At 34.3% G+C, this 14,863-nt stretch overlaps 1 non-coding gene and 1 pseudogene across 1 annotated transcript; one reads left to right on the top strand and one right to left on the bottom strand.

The window, feature by feature from the left end:
* Positions 1-14,863, top strand: part of LOC102136618 (alpha-internexin-like) — a 54,475-nt pseudogene that overhangs the window by 25,197 nt on the left and 14,415 nt on the right.
* Positions 7,570-7,676, bottom strand: LOC123568098 (U6 spliceosomal RNA). Its single transcript, XR_006691327.1, has one exon. It is a non-coding gene; the product is annotated as a U6 spliceosomal RNA (small nuclear RNA).

The following is a 14,863-nucleotide window of genomic DNA, read 5'->3' as shown; positions in this document are numbered from 1 at the left end:
CTTGCTAAAATAGTGATCAATTAAGACTGGCAACATGAAAGCCTGATAAAGAAAAGTCGAATTTTATTTCCCATAAACTATCAACTTACTGCTTTAATGGAGATTGAGAAAAATTGAGACAGAGAAAAAATATACATAAAAAGGATAAAATCCATGTAAATTTTGGTGCCTTTGGAGCATATTTTATGATTTTCTATAATATAGTTTTCTCTTGGGTATGTATTACCTCTTATAATAACAAACTTTGTTTACCTATTTTTAGCACCTAGCTAAAGTTAGGTGGGGGGTGAAAATAGGTTATGTTAAGAAATTTGTTATCAATAATTTATAAAGTACTCAACACATGAGTGTTTATAATTGTGCAGAATATACTTTTAGTAGTTAATAATAAAAAGGCAGAAGCCCCTATGATGCTTAATCTATCTACCGATCCATGCATATATACATATATGCATGTATATATGTATATATATACATATATATCCACATATATATATCTGTGATATATATATGTGGATAGATTAAGCATAATAGATACATATATATGCCATATATATGTATATCCAGCCTACAGTAGGTATTTTCAGCTAATTCCTATTATGGAATTCCTTAGAAATAGGTTAAAAAAATTTATTGGAGGAATCCAGGTAGCCCAGATGAGTGGGCTTTCCCCTAGTGAAGCACACCCTCTCCACCAAGGGACAGTCAAAGTGCTTCATTGAATGGGTCCTGCTCCCTGTGCCACCCAACTGGGTGAGACCCTCCAACAGGGGTTGTCAGACACCCTATACAGAAGCATTCCTACTGGCAATCAGGTCAGTGATCCTCGAGGTAAGAGAGCCCAGAGGAAAGGGCAGGCACCCATCTTTGCTGTTCTCCAAGCTCCTCAAGTGCCATCTTCAGGCACAGGAGCAAACCAGTTGAATAGGGCCTGAAGTGAATCCCCAGCAAACCACAGCAGCCCTACAAAAGAGGAATCTGACCATTGAAAGAAAAACAAACAAACAAACAGAAAGCACAATAACAGCATCAACAAAAAGAGTTCCCACAAAAAACTCCATCCAATGGTCACCAGCCTCAAAGATCAAAACTAGACAAACTCATGGAGATGAGAAAGAATCAGTGAAAAAACTCTGAAAGCCCAAAAGACCAGAATGCCTCTTCTCCTCTGAATGATCACAACACCTCTCCAGCAAGGGCACAGAACTAGACGGAGGATTAGATGGACGAATTGACAGAAGTAGGCTTCAGGAAGTGAGTAATAACAAACTGTGCTGAGCTAAAGGAGCATATTCTAACCCAATGCATAGAAGCTAAGAACCTAGATGAAAGATTACAGGAGCTGCTAACTAGAATAACCGGTTTAGAGAGGAACATAAATGACCTGATGGAGCTGAAAAACACAGCATGAGAACATCATGAAGCATACACAAGTATCAATAGCCGTATTGACCAAATGGAAGAAAGAATAGCAGAGTTTGAAGATCATCTTGCTGAAATAAGGCATGCAGACAAGATTGGAGAAAAAAAAAATAAAAAGGAATGAACAAAAGTTCTGAGCAATATGAGACTATGTAAAAAGATCAAACCTACAATTGATTGGAGTACCTGAAAAAGATGGGAAGAATGCAACCAAGTTGGAAAACATGCTTCAGGATATTATCCAGGAGAATTTCCCTGACCTAGTAAGTACATTTTTAATATGTTCACATATTTACATAAAGGGAAGCTCATCATACTCAAAGTGGACACCTCAGCAGAAACTCTATAAGCCAGAAGAGAGTGGGGGCTAATATTCAACATTTTTAAAGAAAAGAATTTTCAACCTAGAATTTCATATCCAAACAAACTAAGCTTTATAAGCAAAAGAGAAATAAAATCCTTTCCAGACAAGCAAATGCTGAGGGATTTTGTCACCACCAGGCCTGCCTTGCAAGAGCTCCTGAAAGAAGCACTAAATATGGAAAGGAAAAATCAGTACCAGCCACTGCAAAATATACCAAAATATAAAGGCCAATGACACTATGAAGAAACTGCATCAACTAGTGTGCAAAAATAACCAGCTAGCATCATTATGACAGGATCAAATTCACACATAACAATATTAACCTTAAATGTAAATGGGCTAAATGCCCCAATGAAAAGACATGTACTGGCAAATTGAATAAAGAGTCAAGACCCATCTGTGTACTGTATTCAGGAGACTCATCTCAGGTGCAAAGACACACATAGCCTCAAAATAAAGGGATGGAGGAAAATTTAGCAAGCAAAAAAAAAAAAAAAAAAAAAAAAAAAGCAAGAGATGCAATCTTAGTATCTGGCAGAACAGACTTTAAACCAACAAAGATTAAAAACAAAGATGGGCTTTACATAATGGTAAAGGAATCAATTCAACAAGAAGAGCTAACTATCCTAAATATATATGCACCAAATACAGAAGCACCAAAATTCATAAAACAAGTTCTTAAAGACATACAAAGAGAGTTAGACTACCACACAATAATAGTGGGAGACTTTAACACCCCACTGTCAATATTAGACAGATCAACGAGACAGAAAAGTAACAAGGATATTCAGGACTTGAACTCAGCTCTGAATCAAGTGGACCAAATAGACATCTACAGAACTCTCCATACCAAATCAACAGAATATACATTCTTCTCAGTGCCACATGGCACTTATTCTAAAATTGACATATAATTGGAAGTAAAGCACTCCTCCTCAAATGCAAAAGAACTGAAATAATAACCAGCAAGTTCTCAGACCACAGTGCAATTAAATTAGAACCTAGGATTAAAAAACTCACACAAAACCACACAACTATATGGAAATTGAACAACCTGCTCCTGAGTGACTCATGGATAAATAATGAAATTAATGCATAAATCAAGAAGTTCTTTGAAACCAATAAGAACAAAGAGACAACATAATAGAATCTCTGGGACACAGCTAAAGCAGTGCTAAGAGGGAAATTTATAGCAGTAAATGCCCACATCAGAAAGGTAGAAAGATCTCAAATTGACACCCTAACATCACAATTAAAAGAGCTGGAGAAGCAAGAGCAAACAAATCCAAAAGCTAGCAGAAGACAAGAAATAACTAAGATCAGAGCAGAAATGAAGGAGATAGAGATGTGAAAACCCTTCAAAAAAATCTATGAATCTAGCAGCTGGTTTTTTGAAAAAAATAACAACATAGATAGACTGCTAGCTAGACAAATAAAGAAGAAAAGAGAGAAGAATCAAATAGACACAATAAAAAATGATAAAAGGATGCCACAACCAACCTCACAGAAATACGGACTACCATCAGAGAATACTATAAACACCTCTATGCAAATAAACTAGAAAATTTAGAAGAAATGGACAAACGTCTGGACACATACACCCTCTCATGATTAAACCAGAAGAATTTATATCTCTGAATAGACCAATAACAAGTTCTAAAATTTAGGTAGTAATAACCTACCAACCAAAGCAAGCCCAGGACCAGATGGACTCACAGCCAAATTCTATTAGAGGTACAAAGAGGAGCAGGTACTATTCTGAAACTATTCAAACAGTTGAAAAGAAGGGGCTCCTCCCTAACTTATTTTATGAGGCCAGCACCATCCTGATACCAAAACCTGGCAGAGACACAACAACAAAAAAAGAAAACTTTAGGCCAATATCCCTGATGAACATCAATGCAAAAATCTTCAATTAAATACCGGCAAACTGAATCTAGCGGCACATCAAAAAGCTTATCCACCATGATCAAGTCAGCTTCATCCCTGGGATGCAAGGCTGGTTCAACATATGCAAATCAATAAATGTAATCCATCACATAAACAGAACCAGTGACAAAAACACATGATTATCTCAATAGATGGAGAAAAGAACTTTGATAAAAACTCAACATCCCTTCATGTTAAAAACTCTCAATAAACTAGGTATTGATGGAACATATCTCAAAATAATAAGAGCTGTTTATGACAAACCCACAGCCAATATCATACTGAATGGGCAAAGGCTAGAAGCATTCCCTTGAAAACTGGCACAAGACAAGAATGCCCTCTTTTATTACTCCTATTCAACATAGTATTGGAAGTTCTGGCCAAGGCAATCAGGCAAGAGAAAGAAATAAACGATATTCAAATAGGAAGAGAGGAAGTCAAACTGTCTCTGTTTGCAGACAACATGATTCTATACCTAGAAAACCCCATCATCTCAGCCCCCAAAACTCCTTAAGCTGATAAGCAACTTCAGCAAAGTCTCACGATACAAAATCAATGTGCAAAAATCACAGGCATTACTATACACCGACAATAGACAAGCAGAGAGCCAAATCATGAATGAACTGCCATTCAAAATTGCTACAAAGAGAATAGCAATAGCAACAGATAACAAAAGAAGTGAAGAACCTCTTCAAGGAAAACTACAAATCACTGCTCAAGGAAATAAGAGAGGAAACAAACAAATGGAAAAACATTCCATCCTCATGGATAGAAAGAATCAATATTGCGAAAATGGCCATACTGACTAAAGTAATTTATAGTTTTAATGCTATTCTCATCGAACTACCATTGACATTTTTCACAGAATTAGAAAAAATTACTTTAAATTTCACATGAAATGAAAAAGAGCCTGTATAGCCAAGACAATCCTAGGCAAAAAGAACAAAGCTGGAAGCATTAGGCTACCTGACTTCAAACTATATTACAAGGCTACAGTAACCAAAGCAGCATGGTACTGGTACCAAAACAGACATATAGACCAATGAAACAGAACAGAAATAACACCATGCATCTACTGCCATCTAGTCTTAGACAAACCTCACAAAAATAATGAAGAAAGGATTTCCTATTTAATAAATGGTGCTGAGAAAACTGGCTAGACATATGCAGAAAACTGAAACTGGACCTCTTCCTTACACCTTATACAAAAATTAACTCAAGATGGATTAAAGACTTAAATGTAAAACCAAAAAGCATAAAAACCCTAGAAGAAAACCAAGGCAATACCATTCAGGACATAGGCATGGGCAAAGACTTCATGACAAAAATGCCAAAAGCAATGGCCAAAATTGACAAATAGGATTTAATTAAACTAAAGAACTTTTACACAGCAAAATAAGGTATCATCAGAGTGAACAGGGATCCTATAGAATGGGAGAAAATTTTTGCAATCTACTCGTCTGACAAAGATCTAATATTTAGAATCCACAAGAAACTTAAACACATTTATAAGAAAGCAACAAACAACCCCATCAAAAAGTAGGCAAAGGATATGAACAGACACTTCTCAAAAGAAGACATTTATGCAGTCAACAAACATATGAAGAAAAGTTCAACATCACTGATAATTAGAGAAATGCAAATCAAAACCACATTGAGATACCATCTCACACCAGTCAGAATGGCGATTATAAAAGGTGAGGAAACAACAGATGCTGGCAAGGCTGTACAGAAATAGGAATGTTTTTATACTGTTGGTGGGAATGTAAGTTAGTTCAAACATTATGGAAGACAGTGTGGTAATTGCTCAAGGATCTAAAACCAGAAATACCATTTGACCCAGCAATCCCTTTGCTGGGTATATACCCAAAGGAATACAAATCATTCAACTGTAAAGACACATGCACAAGTATATTTACTGCAGCACTACTTACAATATCAAAGACGTGGAACGAACCCAAATTCCCATCAATGGTAGACTGGATAAAGAAAATGTGGTAGAAGTACATCATGGAATACTATGCAGCCATAAAAAGGAATGAGATCATGTCTTTGCAGGGACATAAATGAAGCTGGAAGCCATCATTCTCGGCAAACTAACACAGGAACAGAAAACTAAACACTGCATGTTCTCACTTATAAGTGCAACTTGAATGATGAGAATACATAGACACAGGGAGGGAAACAACACACGCTGGGGCCAGTCGGGGGTTGGGGGAAGAAGCAAGTGAGAGTATTAGGACAAATAGCTAATGCATGCAGGGCTTAAAACCTAGATGATGGGTTGATAGGTGCAGCACACCACCATGGCACATGTATACCTATGTAATAAACATACGCATTCTGTACTTGTATCTCGAAACTTACAGTTAAAAAAAAATGCTTTATCAACCACATACTGGCAATGTCATAAGTGACCTTTAAAAAATGGAAATGGTCGCCTCCAGTCTAGGATTTAGAAAGGTCAATGGGCAATTTAAAATTAAAAAAACTAGTATATTTTTACAACTTGTCTATAGAGACAATCTATTTTTTACTCTACTATGTAAACTTCCATAGACTCAACAGAATAGTGTTTTTTTTAGTGATAATAGATCACACAGAATCAAAATAGTTGAGAAAACTTTAACAATGACGAACAATTATATAGCACATTTAATTAATGTCATTTATTCATCATTGTAGCCCATGAGGCAACCACTTTTATACAATGAAGATGATAAAATAGTCAGTGAGTTAACTCCTAGTGATTCTACCACTGGCCATAAATTTGTCTTGGAAATGATGCAGTAAAAGCTCTCTCAGATATTTATTTTAACAGAGGAATTTTAGATAGAGAAAATCCTGGAAGGAGGAAATGGGCAGCTGCAAAATTTAAGGAAGGCACAGAACAAAAAAAGAAAAGGGCCTTTTAAGAAACTTGCATTGTGAAGTGTGAAGGTGTGTGTGCATGTGTCCGTGTGCGTGTTATCGATGGTGGTGGTGTTGGTGGGACGCTATTGGACCACATTGCCACCTGCCTTTAGACCACACTCTAGGGATGAACTCACTGGAGCTTCAGGCCACTCTTCTGGCGGCCAGCCCCCAGACTCTCTTTTCCTCTCCAAATCTTATCAGTGATTGTAACATGTTGTTGTATAGTACAGTTTTTACGAAGTCAAGTTCTCCTTTACATACTCACATCAAGTATTTGATAAAAACTGTTCAACTTGAGCACATTTTTCTTATTAAAAATAGTAAGTATTAAGATTATTTTTGCATGAATATGAGATGTTTCATGCTGAAAGAGATTATTACTCCTCAATAAGCATTTTAATTATAAGGTGCTAGCTGAAAGACAAAGCAGACGTTTTGTAAGAAGCTGTTCTTTCTCTATATTTCTTTTAAAAATAATGTTTAATATTTCTGATTAAAATATTAAAAAGTATGAAGAATAAAATGAAATATTACCTCTGATTCCAGCCTCCAGAGATAACTACTATTAATATTTTGGTGTATTTCTTTGTCCGGGTGTGAGTATATGTGTATATTGACCTGCTCTATACTATACGTATAATTTTATATCCCACTTTCTTACTCCACCAATATATGAATTTTTCAGGAATTCAATGCTATTTTAAAACACTATTAATTCATTTTATATTTATTGCTTAAATATATCTCTACCTAGAGATATGCATTTATCTATTGTTTGTTTTATACTATAAATAAAGCTATGATAAAAGTCTTTGAACATAAACTTTAGTCAGCAAAAACTGTGGCTATTTTGGTCTGTTTTTTGAATCTCATAAAAATGCTTCCAGTGCTGTATTTTCTCTTTTTTAAAAAATACTTTTCCTTTTTTTTCTTATTTAAAAAGTATGGAATGCTTCACAAATTTGTATATCAACCTTGCACAGGGGACATGTGAATCTTCTCTGTGTCATTCCAATTTTAGTATATATGCTGTCAAAATGAGCACAAGTGCCTTATTTTCTTCAATTTGCTCTATAGAATACAAATTCACTGGTCAATAGATGTTTCACTATTTAAAAGATTAAATTGTGAAATAAGTTTGTGAAATGTTGAATTCAACAAAGATACAAATTTTTTTCTACAGGACTCCTCAGAGCCTTTAGTACGCAAATATGTGCTGAAAATTATTAAAAGAGAGCTCAGGTATGCAAGGCACCACTTTTCCAAAGATCACAGAGTGATTGTTCAATGGAATTTTGGTTTGGAAAATATTAAATGTGATTCTGTCTTTTGATTCAGAAGAGTTGTATCAGTTATTTTAGTTGGGGGTAACACAAGGCTATGCTGCAATAGCAAAAGCACTGAAATCTCTATAGTTTAATACAACAAAAGTTTATCCCTTGCTCATGTCATAGTATATAATAGAAACTCTTAAGTGTTTCTATTCCCAAATAGTGTCCCAGGGGCCCAGCCTGCTTCCAAATTCTAACTCCACCAGCTCTTTTTTTTTTTCAACCATCTGCATGAGATTGCATGTGGAGGAGCACACCTGTTCTTCTTTCTCCAATGTTTAATTGGTAAGAATTAGTCATATGCCTAGACCACTTAGATTCAAGGGACTGAAAGATTATGGAGCACATAAACGTTTGATGAACAGTAACAGTCTTTGCTCCTACCTTTAAAAAAAAAAAGTAATAGACATTGGATTTTGTTGAATGCCTATTTGGAAACTGCTGGGATAATAATATTTTAAAGCTTATTAATATTATGATCCTGCTTACTAAATATCCTAATATCAAACTCTTCATAGTCATAAAATAAATCCTTTGCTAAGATGAGAAAGCATTACCTTAGTGTTCTTTTGAATTAGATTTGATGGTATTTAAACCTAGGATTTTGTATCTATATTCATGAACAAGATGGGTTTACAATTTTCTTATCCATTGCTTTTTGTTAGAGATTGTTATCAGGGTTTATTATGGAAAGTTTTACATATATGTATTTTTAAGTAAACTTTTTATTTTGAAATACTTGTACGTTTACATGCAATGAATCCATGCACTCATTTTTTGGTTTCTCTAATGTTAACGTTTTGCAAAACTATACTGCAATATAAAAACCAGTATATTGGCATTGTTACAGCCAAGATAAAGAACATCTCCGGTACCACAAAGATTCCTTGTGTTGCACTTTTATGGCTGTACCCACTTCCCACTTGTCCCCACTTCCCTCTTGCCCCCACTCCCTTCTTAATCCCTCATAACAACTAATCTGTTCTCCATTTCTATAACTTTGTCATTTTAAGAATATTTTATAACTGGTATCATAGAGTATATAAACTTTGGATATTGACTTTTTCTTTTTAAAATTATTTTAAAATACCCATTTTATTTCTGTTTTTTTGTGTTGTTACATGGGTGTATCAGTTTGTTTGCACACTGCTATAAAGAACTGCCCAAGACTGGGTAATTTATAAAGGAAAGAGGTTTAATTGACTCACATTTCCACATGGCTGGGGAGGCCTCAGGAAACTTACGATCATGGTAGAAGGCGAAAGGAGAGTAAGGACCTTCTTCACATGGCTGCAGGAGAGAGAAGAGTAAGGAGTGAAGGGGGAAGAGCCCCCACCAGATGTCATAAGAACTCACTATCACAAGAACAGCATAGTGGAAAACCACCCTCATGATCCAATCACCTCCCACCAGGTCTCACCTTAGGCAGGTGGGGATTATCGGGATTACAATTGAAGATGAGATTTGGTGGGGACACAGCCAAATCCTATCAATGGGTGTATTGCATACTGGTGGAGACTGGGCTTCTAGTATACCCATCACCCCAATACTGAACATTGTACCCAATAGATAATTTTTCAACTTTTATCCCCTTTCCACCATCTCCCATTTTGGAGGCCCCAGTGTCTATTATTTTTATCTTTATGTTCATGCATACCCATTGTTTAGCTCCCACTTATAAGTAAGAACATGTGATATTTGATTTTATGTTTCGGAATTAGTTCACTTATGATTATGGCCTCCAGCTCCATCTGTGTTGCAGCAAGGGACACGGTTTCATTCTTTTTAATGTCTGCATATGTCTGTGGCGTAAATGTACCACATTTTCTATGTCCAGGATTGGCTTTTTTACTCAGGATAATTCTCTGGAGATTCCTACAGGTTGTTGTGTTTATCAATAATTTGTTCCTTTTTATTGCTTAATAGCAGTCTATGATAGGTGTGCATCAGTTCGTTTAATTATTATGCACCCAGTGAAAGGACATCTGAGTTGTTTTCAAGTTTTGGCTATTACAAACAAGCTACTATGAACACTTGTATAAAGGTTTTGGATGAACATAAGTTTTTATTTCTCTGTTATAAATGCATGTGGCTGAAATTGCTGGGTTGTATAACAGTTGCATGTTTAGTTTTTTGAAGAAACTGCCAAATTGTTTTGTAGAGTGACTACACTGTTTCATAACTCCACCAGCAGCATATGAGTGATCGAGTATCTCATTATCCTTGACAGTATTTACTGCTATCACTTTCTGTTTCCATGTCAGCCACTCGTATAGGCATGTAATAATGTCTTATTGTTGTTTTAATTTGGATGTCCCCATGGCTAATTATATTGGACCTAATTTCCTATACTTATTTGCTATCTATTTACTTTCTTTGATGAACTATTTGTTCACTCATTTTTGCCTATTTTCTAGTTGTATTGTTTGATTTAGCTTTTTTTACTATTGAGCTTTGATAGTTCTTTATATATTATAGATACTAGTTCTTTGTCAGATATGTGGTTTACAAATACCTTCTTCCAGTATGTAACTTGTCTTTTCACTCTCTTAATATAATTTTTTCTCAGAGCAAAAGTTTTTAACTTTGATGGTCTAATTTATTAATATTTCCCTTTATAAATATGCTTCATTGTCAAGTCTAAAAACACTTTGCCAAGACCTGGAACCCAAACATTTTCTCATGTAATTTTTTTCCCCAAAATTTTATAGTTGTACAATTTACCTTTAAGTCTATGATGCATTTTGAGTTAATCTGTGTAAGGTGTCAGGTTACACAAATTTGTGTAAGTGTAAAGTGTAAAGTTTGTGACAAGATTACTATTATTTTTGCCTATGAATGTCCAATTGTTCTGGCACTTTTTGTTGAAAAGACTCCATTGGTTTTTGCTTCTTTGTCAAAATTCAGTTGGACATATTTGTGTTGATCTCTTTATGGTTTCTCTCTTCTGTTCTTTTGATCTGTGTGTGGATTGCTCCATTAGTATCACACAGTCTTGACTACTGCAGCCAGACAAAAAGTCTTAAAATCAGGTAGACTCATTACTCTTATATTATTTTTCTTTTGCATTTTGTTTTTAACTATTCCACTTCTTTTGCCTTTTCATATTATTTTTTGAATAATCTTGTCTATATCTATGTCTATGAAAAATGAGTAGCGAGGCTTTTAATAGGAATTGCATTACACTTGCATATAAATTTGTGGAAAACTAATATTTTTACTATGTAAAGTCTTTTGATCCTTAAACTATATATCTCCAGTTCTTTAGATCATTGATTTCTTCCATCAGCATTGTTTTAAATATTTCATTGACATACATTTAGAAACATATCAGACAGTGTTATAATTTTGCTTCGATTGTCAAACATGATTTGGGAAAATTTAGAAAAGGAAACTACTGCATTTATCCATATTTTTATTTACAAAGTTCTTCCTTCTTGTTGCTTCAAGGATCCTACTTTTATCATTTATTTTCTGTTAAGAGAATTTTTTTTTAGCCATTCTTTTAGGGTAGGTCTGCTGAAGACAATTCTCTTAGTTTTGCTTCATCTGAGAATGTCTTGAGTTCCCCTTTATTGCTGAAGCATATTTTCTCCGTGTATATTATTCTCGGTAGATAGTTGTTTTCTTTCAGTATTCGAAAAACTGTGCCACTTCCTTCTGGCCTTCATAGTTTTTGATAAGAAACCCACCATCTCTGATTTACTATTTTTTAGTATAGGTAAGCTTTTGTCTCTATCTCATTACTTTTAGGGTTTCTTTGTTTATAGAATTTTGACTATGATGTTTTGTAGTATGATTTCATAGTATTTCTCCTGTTTAGGGTTTGCTTAGCTTCTTAATATTTAGGCTATCTCTCTTGAAAAATTTGGAAAAATTTCAACTATTATTTCTTTGAGGTTGTCAGTTTCTTAGGAAACTAGAATATAGAGGCATAAAGAAAACCCAGGGAACTTATTACCATGTTGTTTCTTGAGTCCTGAAGGTCCTATTCAGTGTGCCTTCTTTTTTCCATTTTTGAGTTTACTAATGTTTGTCTTACATATAATGTCCAGAACTTTTAATTGTACTTAGTGAGAGGAATAAAAAAATGTATTTTTATTCCATATTCTCAGAATCTATATATGTTTTCTAGTTGTATCTCTTGAATATTTGTTGCACATAGGCTTACCTGTTCCCTAATACTTTGCAAGAGTTTTCTAATGAAATTAGTTGGCTGATTAACAAAAAATAAATCCAAAAGAATTTACTTCTCAAAATGTTAAAGATAATTTATAGTGAAGATTGTATCTGAATTGGGCTTGAAAAACTAAAACTCACAGGATAAAAACAGGTTAAATCCTTTCAGGTGTAAAGAACAGTAGGAGTCATCATACTAAAGAGCATCTTCTAAAAGTTAAGGCAAGACAAGAGTAGATTGAAAATAAGATTTTAAATTCCCAAATCTTAAATGCTTATACACCGTTGGTGGGAATAGAAATTAGTTTAGCCAATGTGGAAAGCAAGTTGGAGATTTCTCAAATAACTTAAAACAGAACTACCATTCAATCTAGCAACCTCATTACTTAGTAAATTACCCAAAGGAAAAAAATTGTTCTACCAAAAAGACACATAAAGTTGTATGTTCATCACAGCACTATTCACAATAGCAAATATATGGAATCAATCTAGATGCCCATAAGTGAAGGATTGGATAAAGCAAATATTGTGTGTGTGTGTGTGTGTGTGTGTGTGTGTGTGTGTGTTTATATATATATATATATGTATGTGTGTATGTCATGGAATACTATGCCACCACAAAACATGAAATTATGTCCTTTGCAGTAATGTGGATGCACCTGGAGGTCATTATACTAAGCAAATTAACACAGAAATAGAAACCCGAATACTGCCTATTCTCACTTATAAGCAGGAGCCAAACATTGGGTACACATTGATATAAAGATAAGAACAATAAATACTGGGGACTACCAGAATGGAGAGGGAGGGAGAGGAACAAGGGCTGAAAAACTACCTAGTGAGTACTATGCTTACTACCTGGTGACAGGACCAGTCGAATCCAAGCCTCAGTGTTATAGAATATACCCATGTAACAAATCTGCAATCTAAAACAAAAACCTAAATCATCTTTAAAAAAGCCAAATAATGTTATAAAAATAAACAAATTAAACAAATCTTTATAATGAGAGAGAATAGAAGGTTTTTGGTTTTTTTGTTTGTTTTGTTTGTTTGTTTTCTGGCAGTATAGTAGATGAGCAATCTTCAGATGTTTTGTAGTGGAATAATTTTCTAACATAGCCATATCTAAAATTGAAAAAGAAAGAAGCAAAAATAATTTTTTCCCATTTCCCCCCCATTTTCATCAGGAAGGAAAATATTTTCCAGAAATGCTCCCTCTCAGCAGATTTTTATTTGTATTCTATTGGTCAAAATAGGGTCAAAGGGCCATGTCCTTAAACCTATCCCTGATAAAGACAATGCAGTGAACATTTTATTTACGGTCTTCCCTTCCCTACAGTTTTCTTTTTTTCTGATTTCTTTTTATTTAAAAAATTTATTTTAAATTGCATAGAGAAAGGGTTTCACTATGTTGATCAGGCTGGTCCGTAACTCCTGGGCTCAAGCAATCCTCCAATCTCTGCCTCCCAAAGTGCTGGGATTACAGGTATGAGTAACTGTGCTTAGTCCCTAATTTTCACTGTATGTTCTTCTATAGAAAAATATGTAATTCTTTAATTATAAAAATATTATATTTTTATAGACTAGTTGGTAAATATAAAAGAACATGTGAAAAAATAAAAATCAGCTATAATGCCATAACTAACAGATATTACAGATAATTTTTAGCTAACTTCAAATTGGATTTTATTTATTTGCCTTTAATGTGATATGTTTTCAATACTTTTGTAGGCAAATGCATATTTCACTGATCTCAGTCCTCACCACTGGTCATTTTACAGTACATTGTTTTCATTTTTGAGCTCTTAATTTGATTAATATTTTGAGTGGCTGAAATACACACCCATATACACACATACTCTTAAAGAATGGCATATAGGTAATATATTTTCCAAGCTCTTGAACGTTTAAGAATATTTGTGTTTCATTCATTAATATGTTCATTCCTATAACAATTATTTATTGAACATCCTCTATGTACCTGGCACAATGTTAAATATTAGACTTATAAGGGTTAATAGGACAGATATGGCCCATGCCCTCTTGGAGCTTTTAATTTACTAGGTAGCAGATATTTAAAACATAAAGGATATGAAGACAAAAAGGAGAGATAAGGGTGATTATATGGGTATGTAATTCAGAAGGAACAACATAATAACCTAGTTTGAGGATCAGAGAACGTTTTCACTTTAAAAAATTGCATTAGACTGAGACCTGAAATTTTAGCAGAAATGCAGAGTAGGAGGAAGAATATTCTGAGTAACAGAAACTCCATGAATGACGCATTGAGGTAGGAGCAGATGGCAAATTTGAGAGGCTGAAAGAGGACCAGTATACTTAAAACACTGAAAGTGAAGAGGAGTGGGACATATAAATCCTATAAAGAGTGGGTAAAAACTCAATTGTGGATGGTGGATGGCCATGTGAATCACTGTTGGGATTTGGTACATTGTTATAAGGGCAATGAAAATCCTTGAGAAGTTTTAATATGGAGATATGATTAATTATGCATTTCAAATAGATTACTCTAGATATTAAATTTACTTTCAAAATTCTGTATACATCTTCCTTATCTTCTGCAATTTAATGTACAAAGTAGAAGTCTGAGGCTAACTTTAATTTTGTTCCTTTAAGTGTAGAATACATTTTTTCTAAATGTTTATAAGAAATTTATTTATTCTTGAAAAACACTGTCCAAGGATTCTTCTAGATATAGATTTTT

This window comes from Macaca fascicularis, chromosome 12 (assembly GCF_037993035.2).
Source record: "Macaca fascicularis isolate 582-1 chromosome 12, T2T-MFA8v1.1".
NCBI lineage: Eukaryota > Metazoa > Chordata > Mammalia > Primates > Cercopithecidae > Macaca > Macaca fascicularis.
This window is presented reverse-complemented; position numbering and strand designations above follow the sequence as displayed.